Source organism: Aotus nancymaae, unplaced genomic scaffold (genome assembly GCF_030222135.1).
Source record: "Aotus nancymaae isolate 86718 unplaced genomic scaffold, 86718_ANA_hifiasm-v0.15.2.pri h1tg000006l, whole genome shotgun sequence".
Taxonomy (NCBI): domain Eukaryota; kingdom Metazoa; phylum Chordata; class Mammalia; order Primates; family Aotidae; genus Aotus; species Aotus nancymaae.
This window is the reverse complement of record NW_026988417.1, coordinates 95,889,170-95,901,981: the sequence shown is the minus strand read 5'-3', so window position 1 is coordinate 95,901,981 and position 12,812 is coordinate 95,889,170. Positions and strand designations below refer to the sequence as shown.

The following is a 12,812-nucleotide window of genomic DNA, read 5'->3' as shown; positions in this document are numbered from 1 at the left end:
AACAAAATATCATAAAAGTGTGTTTTGTTTTTGTTTTCGATGTACCTGTAAGTTAATATCACATTGTCATTAGTCTTGTTTAAATCAGTGTTTAATAAGGTAGGAAGAATTTATCATTCTATTCATGTTAAACTTTTATCATTGGTCCTATGATCATGAGACAGATCATATTCTGTTTTTATGCTTTTGTTTAATGGTTAGCATTAATGGATGAAAATGGAGACGTTTTGTGCTTGTTTGCTTGTTTTTTAGAGAGAGGTTGTGCTCTGTTACCGAGGCTGAAGTGCAGTTGATGTGATCCTAGTTCACTGCAGTCTTAATCTCCTGAGCTCAAGCCATCCTCCCACCTCAGCATCTCAAGGTGCTGGGATTACAAGTGTGAGCCACTATGTCTGGCTGAGTTTTCATTTTTAAAAATTAAATTTCTTCTGCAAATATTTATGTAAATAGTTTTTGTTCTCTAAGCCTGAAAGGATTGCCTGTTAAGTGTCCTCTTCCGGAATTTTAAAAACTACCCTGGCACTTTAAAATCATTGCCTTACATGTGCGGGTCATTTTACTATCGGGGAATATGTAATGAATGTAACGTGTATTTTGAGGACACTGTCAAGAAAGATGAGATTCATTTCTCTTTAAGACACAGGAAATAGACGGTTACTACAAACCCCATTTCTGCATTCGTATTGAACACTGATTTTTCCCAGTGGTGTTGGATACATAGCAATTCTGATGAATTCACTAGAAATGGTTGGCAGAATGGACATGTCTCAGAAAAAAGTTTTAAATATTGTGTATCATCTTATGACATGTGACATGACTTAGTTCTTCCTCTGGCATATTTTCTTAGCCCATTTATGGAGTTTCTTATTTATCCATAACCTGAGACCAAAGAGAAAAGACACACTGACAAGGAAGGAAATCTCCTAAGTCCAAGAGTTCCCTGTGAGAGTTATCTGACCCCGGCCACTTGGCCTTTGCTCCTGAGTGGGCCTGTTGTTCAGTATCCACAAGAACTCCCCAACACAATGCAGTCACAGCTTCCAGGCACATCAGTACTGCCACATCTGAACATTTTCAAGAATTTTATTTATTCCTTTTGGATGAATGAGGATGAGTTTGAAATGAAATCACTGGCATGATCACCTGTCAAGAAAGACTTTTGATAAATATATTTTTCTCAGTCTCTAAAAAGAGCAGCCGATGAGCTTCCTGGCTTTCTTGCCTTTGTCTGCCAAGGTTCTCACCCTCTTCTCCCTTCTGACCATTTCCTCTGCTCAATTCCACAACTATTATTTTCTTTCAGTGTGGCTATCGGAGTTCACCTCTTATGGAAAGCCTGGCTTTGTTCATTACTACTGCAAAATTATAATAATAAAATCAAAATGTGAACATTAGCTAAATATGATGGCACCCTTCTCCCAGTGGGGGCAAAATGCTGAAATAAAATAACATAAAAAAAACTTGCATCCTATGAAATATAATTATAAAGAAAGATTTTATATATATATAATATAATCCTTCCCATTTTGCTATATACACACATGCACACACATACACACACACATACATATGTATATTTGCCTAGATTGAATTACTAATACCTCAGGCCTTAAATACTAAATTAATGCACATTTAAAATGGGTAAAATCATAATACTGATTATCACCTCAATATATGTTTTTAGAGCTATAAGCTGAAAATATAGATGGTATCCTTACTATGCAGCGTTTAATTTTTGTGTAGTCTGACTGTGCTCGGTGTCATAACCGTGCCCATCTGCCCTGGGCCTTCGCGGCAGGGTAGGAAGCAGGACAGGAGCCATGCTTAGCGCGGCCGGGCTAGAAATGAGTTTCCACACTGCTACAGTGAACTTCACAGGAACATTGCATAGGCCAACGGACTTTGAAAAATGATTGAAGGAAATTTTATGATGATAAATTTTATCTCCTATTTTTCAGTGTATGTAACTAAACAGGTACACTTCTTTTTTGTTGTTATTTCGTTTTTCTCCAGAATTACACATAAAAATGTGGCATATTTCTAAAAACTCAACTTGGTAGCCTTAATACCGCCTGTATTGAAGGATACCGATGAAGTCAGGGAAGAGGGCAGTGGCCAGCACAGGAGCTTTGGGAAAGCGCTTTCAAACGTATTTATTTTAGTCTCTCAGTAGCAAAACTCCTAATATGTTAACCTTAAATGGACAAAATAAATGGAAAAGAAAAGCCTCAGGGGATGTCTGTGACCGAGGCTGAGGCAACTTCTAAAACAAGAAGGGATAAACAATCTCCAGAAAATGAGGATTATAAGGACCTTTCCCAAATTTGACTTCGTCATTCCTTTTGGAACCAGGCAACCCTGTGCTTAAAACTGCTTAAGGTTTTAAAGCTGCATAAGGAAGACAGTATTTGGGCTAGAATAATACTGACTGACAAAGAAAACATCAAACACGGTTAACTCAGAAGACAAAATCTGCTGATAGACAATAATAATGCTTTTGTACAGAGTTAGAGAACTAGTTATCAACATCTATTGTTTGAATTCAAATGCTGATATTTACAGAACATCTAACACTCAAAAAGTAAAATAGGAGTAACAAGAACAAAGAAAGGCGCCACGAATCCTTGAGGTTTTCATCTTTAAAGTGATGTATCCTGTTACTTATAAATGTAATTTGTGAGGTTTTTCAACTTCCCATTGTTTTAGATGTCAAAATGTGAAATGACTAACTTCCTAATCAGGCAAGACATTTTCCAAGTTGTTAAAAGAAGAACCCCAGTGATTGAGCTCTCAAGAAGAACCTGAAACTGTAAGGCTTCTTGGGTGACTTATAAAAATGCATGATTCTATTTCCATTATTTGTGCTAAGTCCGTTAACAAATCCATGACTGAGAACTCTCTTTAGACAATTCAAACTAAAGCGAATTTAATCTCTTTTGTTCTGCTCTGAAAATGTGTCCTTGATTGTATTTACATAACAAGCACATATTATTCTGGAAAGCATCAAATTCCTGGAGTGTTTGCATGCTACTAGAAAACAGTATTTCAAGTATTCTCTTAACTTGGAATTGAACCAGGGACGAGACTATGAGAACTGAGCATTACATGGAGATTACCTTGAGCCTTAGCAGACAGTCCACAGAGCAAAGAAGTATCTCAACATTAAGGTGTCAACATGATTTCAACAGGTGCTATGGGGTTGTATTTACTTTTGTCAAAGTTTCATATAAAGAGCAACTTTCTGTGCGTCCTAATTTGGACAACAATGGATTTGTTTTACTTATGGGTTACAGTAGCCTCCATTGCCAAAACACATATGGCAAAGGATTGTGCTGATTGTTCAGGGAAGCGCTGTTAACAGCATGGCTTCTGGTCTATAGTCTTTTAGCTTTGCTTGAATTTCTTTGGATTATCAGAGATCTCATTTTTCTGCAGGAATCAGAGCAGCCTGTGTTCTCGATATGCATTAGAGAATAGACTAGGTTATTTAACTTTTGAATGAGGATCCCAAGGAGTTTGATCCTGCATGGGCATTAACATGCCTTTGTGCCTGTTGTCTTATAATTCTGCTTGAATTGTTTTGATTACCAGGCATGCCATTCTCTTTCCCCAGCTTTGGCCAAGAATTCTATGTAGGTCATTTTATTTTTGTAGACCTGAATTTAAGTATCAAGACCATGTATGAAACTAGAGGATTGAATTTTTGCTCAGTTAATATGAGGAGTTGCCCTAAAGATTTTCCACAGACTAACCTTAAGCCAATACATTGCTATGGTTATTTTGAAACTCGTCTATTCACACTTCATATATTATTCAAAACAGGACACATTGATGTTTAAGTAGTAAGAAGACATTGCAGGATATTAGTTTTTAATAAAGAGATGTATTTTAAACATGAGTATAAAAATACAATCATATTAAAATTATGCATCAGATTTTAACTTGAATTTACTTATTTATTTTGAAATGGGATTATATGTAGCACTCTTTTTGGATAAACTGCCCTGAGTGATCAATGCATTAATGCATCTCTACCTCTGACTGTGGTAAAATAAGTATTCATAAATGCCAAATGATTTCACCTTTCAATTATAGTCAAATGACTTCATTCAAGTTGACATTCATCTTCATCTATCTTTCCTGTATGTCAACATGCCGCTTTGAAATAATTACAAGAACACTCTAAGTTATTTATTTTGTGAGTTGAGAAACTCACCTCAACCCCTTTTCTGACTAGTTTCTCTAAATTGGTTCAGAGACTCTTCTGCCTCTGAGTGGGTGGCACACAAGTCAACAGCAATGGCATGACTGTCCATGCTCATAAGAACACTGAGTCCCTCCCAGAATTCCTGTGCTAACAGTGCCTGAAAATGTTCCTTAATATATTCAGGAGTCAATTTACCCATGGCATCTATTTATCTATGCTGAGGTCAAAACACATTCAACACCAATTCCAGGAATAAGGAGAAATGACCACAAATAGTAAAGAAACAAATGTGCATGAGGCCGTTGATAACTTTTTATGAGAATATGCAGTGTTTGTTTTAATTAGACCAAATGTCCTGATACCTGGGAAAATTTCCTGAATAAAGAGCACTAAATGTCTTCCAAGGAAACTAGCAATTTTCTTTTTGAGACTTTACAATGTAAGTTGTTCAAAATACTTATTAATCTTCCCTAAAGGCTTTACTGATTAGAAGTTGATGACCAGGTAAATGATTCTTTCTGACGTTATTCCGAGTCTCAAGGTTGGTGAATCACTCACTTAACTATTTGCTTTAAATGGTCATGTGACTTAATATTGCTCCAGAACCTTGCTTTCTTTTCTTTTCTTTTTTTTAAGATGGAGTCTCACTCTGTTGCCCAGGCTGGAGTGCATTGGCGTGATCTCAGTTCACTGCAATCTGTGCCTCTGGGTTCAAGTGATTCTCTTGCCTCAGTCTCCCGAGTAGCTGGGACTATAAGCATGCACCACCATGCTGTATTTTTAGTAGCGATAGGGTTTCACTGTGTTGGCCAGACTAGTCTTGAACTCCTGGCCTCAAGTGATCTACCTGCCTCGGTCTCCCAAAGTGCTAGGATTGCAGGTGTGAGTCACCATGCCCAGACAGCTTACTTTCATGGCGTTCCTTACTTTTATATTGTAATCTTAGGGATAATCACAGAACACATCTAAGTATTTATATGTGCATCTTTTTGCTAAGACTAAGTCATTTGTTCAACTTGATAGTACAGTACTAGGAGAATTCCATTAGCTCATAATATGCAAATCAAAAGCCAAAAAATTTTCTTTCTTTCTTTTTTTTTTTGAGACAGAGTTTCGCTCGTTACCCAGGCTGGAGTGCAATGGCGCAATCTCAGCTCACCGCAACCTCCACCTCCTGGGTTCAAGCAATTCTCCTGCCTCAGCCTCCCAAGTAGCCGGGACTACAGGCACGTGCCACCATGCCCAGCTAATGTTTTGTATTTTTACTGGAGATGGGGTTTCACCATGTTGACCAGGATGATCTCAATTTCTTGACCTTGTGATCCACCCGCCTTGGCCTCCCAAAGTGCTGGGATTACAGGCGTAAGCCACCATGCCAGGCCAAATTTTCTAATGAAAATAATGCAGATCTTGAATGAGGATCTCATGAGTCAGGTACATTATCAAAGAGACAGGTGAGGAATTAATTAGAATATTCCTATAACACATGCATAGGTGAACTGAATAGTGTTGGAAGAATAGGTCAAGAAATAGGCAAAGCTTGACTTAAATCCCAGTTCTGCCCATTTCTATGCATCTAAACAATTTATACCAATGTCATTATCATCGTCTTCTCCACTGACAGCAAAGCATCTCCAGTCCGGCAAAATGGCATTATTGCCATTCACTAATATTTCAAGTATTTTGAAGCAGACGGTTACCTTTGATTGAATCTTAAGAAGATAATCTAGACTTTCCTGAAAATACATGGGGCATTATTGTATTGCTTTAGACTGAAGCAAGCCATATGGTTTATAAAATTGATTTCTACGGATTTTCCTGTCTCCCAATTGTCCCACACCCAGCTTAGCAACATGTTGAAATTGAAAAGGAATTCCACTTTCCAGGCGGCTTTCTTTGTTCTTTAAAAATATCCTTTTTTTTTTTTTTTTTTTTTTTTGAGGCGGAGTTTCGCTCTTGTTACCCAGGCTGGAGTGCAATGGCGCGATCTCGGCTCACCGCAACCTCCGCCTCCTGGGTTCAGGCAATTCTCCTGCCTCAGCCTCCCGAGTAGCTGGGATTACAGGCACGCGCCACGGTGCCCAGCTAATTTTTTGTATTTTTAGTAGAGACGGGGTTTCACCATGTTGACCAGGATGGTCTCGATCTCTTGACCTCGTGATCCACCCGCCTCGGCCTCCCAAAGTGCTGGGATTACAGGCTTGAGCCACCGCGCCCGGCCCCTTTTTTTTTTTTTAGCTAAAAAAATTTCCCCCCACATTGCTATGAACAAGAGAAAATCTAAGAAAATAGTTGAATGAAACCCTTGCCTCCTAGCCCAGCTACAAACAATGCTGCTGGATCTAAGGGAAAGTGACACTAAAAGGTGGTGACGATTAGTTTTTTTAAAAAAATCATTCTTTCCCTTTGACAGCTGATAGCCAAAAGTGATGGCTGGATGAAAAGAGATGTCTATAAAATGTCACTTAACAAACTGTGTGACAAATTGCAGAGTGATAACATCCTGACGGCAGCCTCCTCCTGCTTAATTCAATAAGGGAAAGTGCCTCTGATTTCCCACCTTGTACTAGGAAGCACACATTTCTATTTTGAGGAGAAAAGTGTTGATCTTTTTAAAGAACCATTTTTAAAAATTTTATGCTTTGCTAATTTTCTCCCTGCTTTCAATTTTAAAATCTTCCATTTTAGCTTTTATATATTGAAATATAAAAATCATCTGACATCAAAAGAATTATGTAATCTGGTCTAGTTTTGCAAGTCTCTTAGACTTTAGGTAGAAGCAAGCATCAAAGGCTCCGGTAGGGATTGAGATCAATCAACGCATTGTTAGGGTTAAGCATTTGAAGATGAGATAAATGGATGCCCCAAGCAGATACTCAAAAATAGTTCATCTCTCCTGAGTCTTAGCAAATAATAGGCATCCTCCATTAAGGAATCTTAAAACATCATTTGAGATCAAGATTTTGGCTAGGTGTGGTGGCTCATGCCTGTAATCCCAGCTCTTTGGGAGGCCAAGCTGGGCAGATCACTTGAGGTCAGGAGTTCAGGATCAGCCTGGCCAACATGGTGAACCCCATCTCTACTAAAATTACAAAAATTAGCCAGGCATGGTGGCACATCCCTGTAGTCCCAGCTCCTTGGGAGGCTGAGGCAGGAGAATGGCTTGAACCCAGGAGGTGGAGGTTACAGAGAGCCAAGATTGTGCCATTGCACTCCAGCCTGGGCAACAGAGCAAGACTCCATCTCAAAAACAAACAAAACAAAACAAAAGCAATATTAAGACCTTTCTCTTTAAAATATTACAGTACCCTACTTAATTAAGTGCTGAATCGTATGAGGCAGGGGTTAGAGAAAAGAACAAAATATGAGAAGACAGTGTAGTAAAAGTCAAAACTGATGAATAAAATAAGAACTGTTAATATAGAACCATGTATTTCTTCTTCTAAGACTAATAGGGAAATAGTGGTTGCTTATGACAAGGATTCCTTTTGCCCAGTTACAGCACAAGTCCAAATGGAAAGTGCTAATCAGGTCTACTAAACCCAGAGCATCTTAGACCTTCTTGGTCTAAGCCTAGACCAATAGTTATTGATATTTTTTATTTTCTGAAAACCTCAGAAATTTAAGTTAATAAGTATATTTATTTTAAATTATTTTCATGATAATGTTATACTGTGAAACTGTTACAATTAAATAAGCCTGCTTATTGTTCACTATTTTTAAAAAGCCACACTTTTCTTCTCATTGAATACACCTGTTTCCTGAACACCTGAAATAACATTTTTATACCTCAGCAATGTCAAGGTTTGTCAGAATTGTTGACAGAATATACTGTCAGAATTATTACAAATTCGTATTTATATGTGTCTCAGATACGCAATGGTGAAATCCCCTACTTGCTATGTGGAATTTAAATTTTGGGGTGGGGGAAAATTTGCTCTAATTTGATCTTACAGTCTTAAAATTTAAGTAATACAGTACTTACAAAGTTTATTCAGAATGAAATGTGCCTTTTTTTTTTTGAGACAGAGTTTCACTTTGTTGGCCAGGCTGGAGTGCAGTGGCACCATCTTGGCTCACTGCAGCCTCCACCTCCCAGGTTCGAGCAATTCTCCTGCCTCAGCCTCTGAGTAGCTGGGATTACAGGCGCGTGCCACCATTCCCGGCTAATTTTAGTATTTTTAGTAGAGACGGGGTTTCACCACGTTGGCCAGGCTGGTCTCAAACTCTTGACCTCAGGTAATTTTCTCACCTTGGTCTCCCAAAGTGCTGGGATTACAGGTGTGAGCCTCTGTGCCCAGCCAAAATGTATCTTAAATTGTATGTCTTAAGGCAGTTTGATCCATTTTAGAAAATTTGAGTGAGAAAATAATAAGCCAATGGGGGAAAATATCATCTGAAGAAATTCTGAATTTATTAAAAGTTGTGTTGGTATCAACACAAATATCAAAAACACAAAAGTTTATTATACTATTCTTTGGGAGCCAATAAAAGAAGACAATAAAGACAGATATCTTCCATTTTCATTGATAAAGTGATTTACTTCTGACATCAGAAATGGATTATCATTGTTTATACACTGCTGCTCCTTTGCTATTCAGAAATTTGAAAAAATGCATTCAATTTCTCTATCACTAAATGGAGAAGTGGTTAAGCAAAATCATAGGTGAAAAAAAGGTACTCAATTTGAGGAGCACCTTTTTCTGACTGTGTGTCTTCAACATTTTGATTTTAGAGAAAAACAAAGTGATGTGTGTATTGATTCTGCAGAAGGCATACACGTGAGAGGGGAATCGGTCATAAGTAGAGAGATGATCCTGACAGGCTGAATTAACTTTAACAGGGATAAATATAAAATCCTGCAATTTGGCTAAACTAAACTTCATGATTAGGTTGAAGAGACTGGCTTTTCAAAAATTTATATGGAAAAAGTCTAAGGGCTTTAATGCAATTGTTGAAAGATATAATGAGATCAATGTCTAAATGAACAGTGGTTGCATGAATCAAGGAAGATTGGGCTCCAGCTACCTCACTTTTAAACTGTCCTTATCTGAAGTTCAGGGCCATGGATCACCTTACACATCCAACCTGGGCCTCTTGTTCATACCGACTGCACCCTGGCACTCAGCCTGTTCTCCTTCAGGCATGAACTTGAGTCTCCAGACAGGCTTCGGAGGCTGTGCTGGGAGGTCACAGACGATATGGTAGAGACACTATGGTGAGTTTCCAGGTGACTACCAGCAGCAACAGGAAAGGTTATTGACATTTATTTGAGGTTTATTTTTTTCTTTCATCTCATGGAACTCATCCCAGTGGCCCTTAGGGTTAATGCTCTCAAATATACCAAATTTATGCTTTGAATTGACAAGAAGATGCATGGATAACAGTTGCAGCTAGAAGCTTCAGTATTCCCTTAAGATGTACCTGAATTTAAGAAACATGATATCCAAAGCAGACTGTTTCTCAATGCTGGGTTTTTAACTATCTCGTTCACAATTCTCACCAGAAAGAATGAAAACAAGTCCTTCCTAGAAATAAGGGCTTTAAGACTTCAGAATTGGACAACAAAATGGGATTTGGTATCTATTGCCCTTTTGTTCAGCAAAATGCCAACCTAGATGACCTCACTTCTAGTTCTTACCCCACACATGTGTTCCCAGCATTCTTCATTTTTCATACCTAATATAGTCCTTCATGCCCTGCCACTATTTAAAGCTAAAACTTTCACTCAATCCGCCAAAAATAGGCAAGGAAAACAACATACAAATTTATGCTTAAATGACACAGTGGAGAACAGTGAAGCTTATTTGAACAAAGTTTCTGTTGTTTCATAACACCCTAACTTATTTGACATAGTGGCTGAATGTAGAAATGATCAGAACAGTCTTTAAGATTATGGGTTGGCATATTTTAAGATATGTAGTGAAGTCTTACTTAGTCTGATCTTTATTAGCCATTTTCTCTCCTGTTATCTACAGAAACAAACTCTCCACACTGTTTCTTTCATCTTGGACTTTTGCCGCTCTTAGAAAAGCAGAAAAATTTCCTTCTGACTTCCCAGCTGCATGACTTCTTTCAGAGCAGCCTGGTTTTCGCTCCAGGGTAGGCTGTCATGGAGTGCAGGGCCACGGGTCACCTTACAGATCCAACCTGGGTCTCTTGTTCATACCGACTCTACCCTGTCACTCAGCCTGTTCTCCTTCGGGTCCACAGGTAGAGACTGTCTGTGTGGACACCTTCATGGATGGAGATTCCCCCTGACTTCTGATCTGATACCTACTGACTTCATTTCCATTTCTTCTTTTCTAATGGAGAGTAAAAGCATTTTGTCATTTGTGTTGCAGAATTTGGTAAAGGAAGCCCAGAACCCATGTTGTGATCACTTGCAGTTACATGGATTCCAGTTAATTATGTTTGAGAGCAGTGATCACTTTTCTGTAGTACTCTATGTTAACATGAACTATTATTATTGGGATGTTGGCTGTCTGCCATTCCTATGACAGAGCAGAAGAAAATGTCCCTCATACCGGGAGAGGACAAACAATAATGGATGGGCCAAAAAGCAAATTTCTTTTCTGTGGGAGAAGCAACTTTAGAAATACATATCTACATACCTTGTCTAAATCAATGTGTTGCTATAAAGGAATACCTGAGGCTGTGTAATTTATAAAGAAAATAATGTTATTTGGCTCTTGGTTCTGCAGGCTGCATGGGAGGCATGGCACTGACATCTGCTTGGCTTCTGGAGAGGCCTCATGATGCTTCCACTCCTGGTGGAAGGGAGAAGGTGAAGGGGAGCAGTGGGCAGAGAGCACACGGCGAGAGCAGAAACGAGAGGGAGCGCGTAGGTGGCAGGCTCTTTTCAACAATCAGCTCCCAAGAGAACGCCTCTGGGAATGAATAGAGCAAGAACTCACTCACTCTCCCTCCCCAAGGAGGACATTAATCTATTCATGAAGGATCTGGTCCCATGACTCACACACCTCCCATTAAGCCCCATCTCCAACTGGGGATTGAATTTCAACAGGAGATTTGGAGGAGTCAGATATCCAGACCATAGCACGCATCAATAGCTAGGAAGTGGCAGAGTCAGGGTTCAACAACCTATGTTTTAGGGAACTTCCAGGTATGTGCTCTTAACATCACATTACTTTTTTATTGTACTAAAGTAAGTGTCAGCATTAAGCCTTGTGTGGGAAGGTATACTTGGGCAAATCACTTCACTTTGACGAGCCTGAGTTTTAAAATTTATAATATGAAAGACTTGATTTAAAATATAAAAGCACATAAGGGCCTTTTATGGTCTGAAATTTTCCTAAACCTAGGAAATGTACATTCAACCAACAAATGTTTATTGAACTTTAACATACAAACCACTATGCTACTGCCATGATTGTACATATCAAGCAGAAACTAACTGGAAGCCAATATTTAATGACTCATTCACATATTAAAATTCAGAAGAAGGAGATTATTAAAGACTCCTGTTTCTGACAGCATCACCATGAGATGAGATACATATTAACATATGTCCGAGTCACCATCCAAGGCTGTCTCCCTCTTTGCTGTCTAGTTTACTTAACTCCAGATATAAGATCTAGAGAACTGTTTAAATATTACACGTCTTTCTATATTATCTCCAGTGCCCTACCCCTGAGCGTCTCCATTTTAGAATTTGATTGTTCCTAAAATAAAATCTGTTTTATAAATCCACACCAGCACAGACAGAACTCCAGTCCATAAATCTTCATTACTTTTTAAAGCCTTTTTCATGAGTAGTGGTAGGAACATTGGAGGTAACAAGAATCATTGATTTTTTTTTATTCTATTAAAATTTACAGTACAGGAGAACTTCAAAACAGATATCTCAATCACAGAGGCAGCTTGGCATTGCAAATACTACATTTTTGCATAGCTCTTGTTTTAAAGAGTAAAAGTCTATCGGCTTTTGAGGAAACAAAATACTAAAAGATCTAAGCAGATTGTATTCCTAGCCAGTATTCTCATCACATTTCTCTTAGTGGCTGAATCAGTCATGCCATAACTTGCTAAATTACAATAGCATGGGAAGTACAATGACATTTTGAGTTATTTTTCATGTGGATGGTTGCTGTTCTGTGCTTTGATTACTGTTGAGAAATGTTGGCATCAGGCTCACAAACAATTGCCAAAGTCTTATGACCCACAAAAACTTCAATCAGCCTGTTCCCATGTTCAGAAGTTTTGGAATTAGGATGTTTACTTTACATTAATTATGATTTAATATTATGGCTATTTGTAAGGCTACTATGTGATAAATGTATCATTAACTTCAAATGATTAAGAAAGGCAATCTGAATTAGGGAGAAGTATGAGTTATGAAGTGCTTGTGAAGAAACAATTTATCTTCCTTCAAAAATACAGATTAACTCTAGGTCCAGGCAATAACACCTAAAATGAATCTTTCAGGTCCTAGTTTAATGAATACATAAGAATGACTTGTACTTCTAACCTCAATTTATATGGAACGAATGCTTCTAAGAAGGTTTATTTTGTGTAGTATAAATATTTATGCTAGTACTTTGCCTAAGAATCTAGCTTTTAATATCATCTAAAATAAAGACAG

The 12,812-nt window shown here is 38.2% G+C and overlaps 1 protein-coding gene across 27 annotated transcripts in view; it reads right to left on the bottom strand.

Annotated features, from left to right (window-relative positions):
- SORBS2 (sorbin and SH3 domain containing 2) overlaps nt 1-12,812 on the bottom strand; it is a 235,546-nt gene that overhangs the window by 116,340 nt on the left and 106,394 nt on the right. The window lies entirely within an intron of this gene.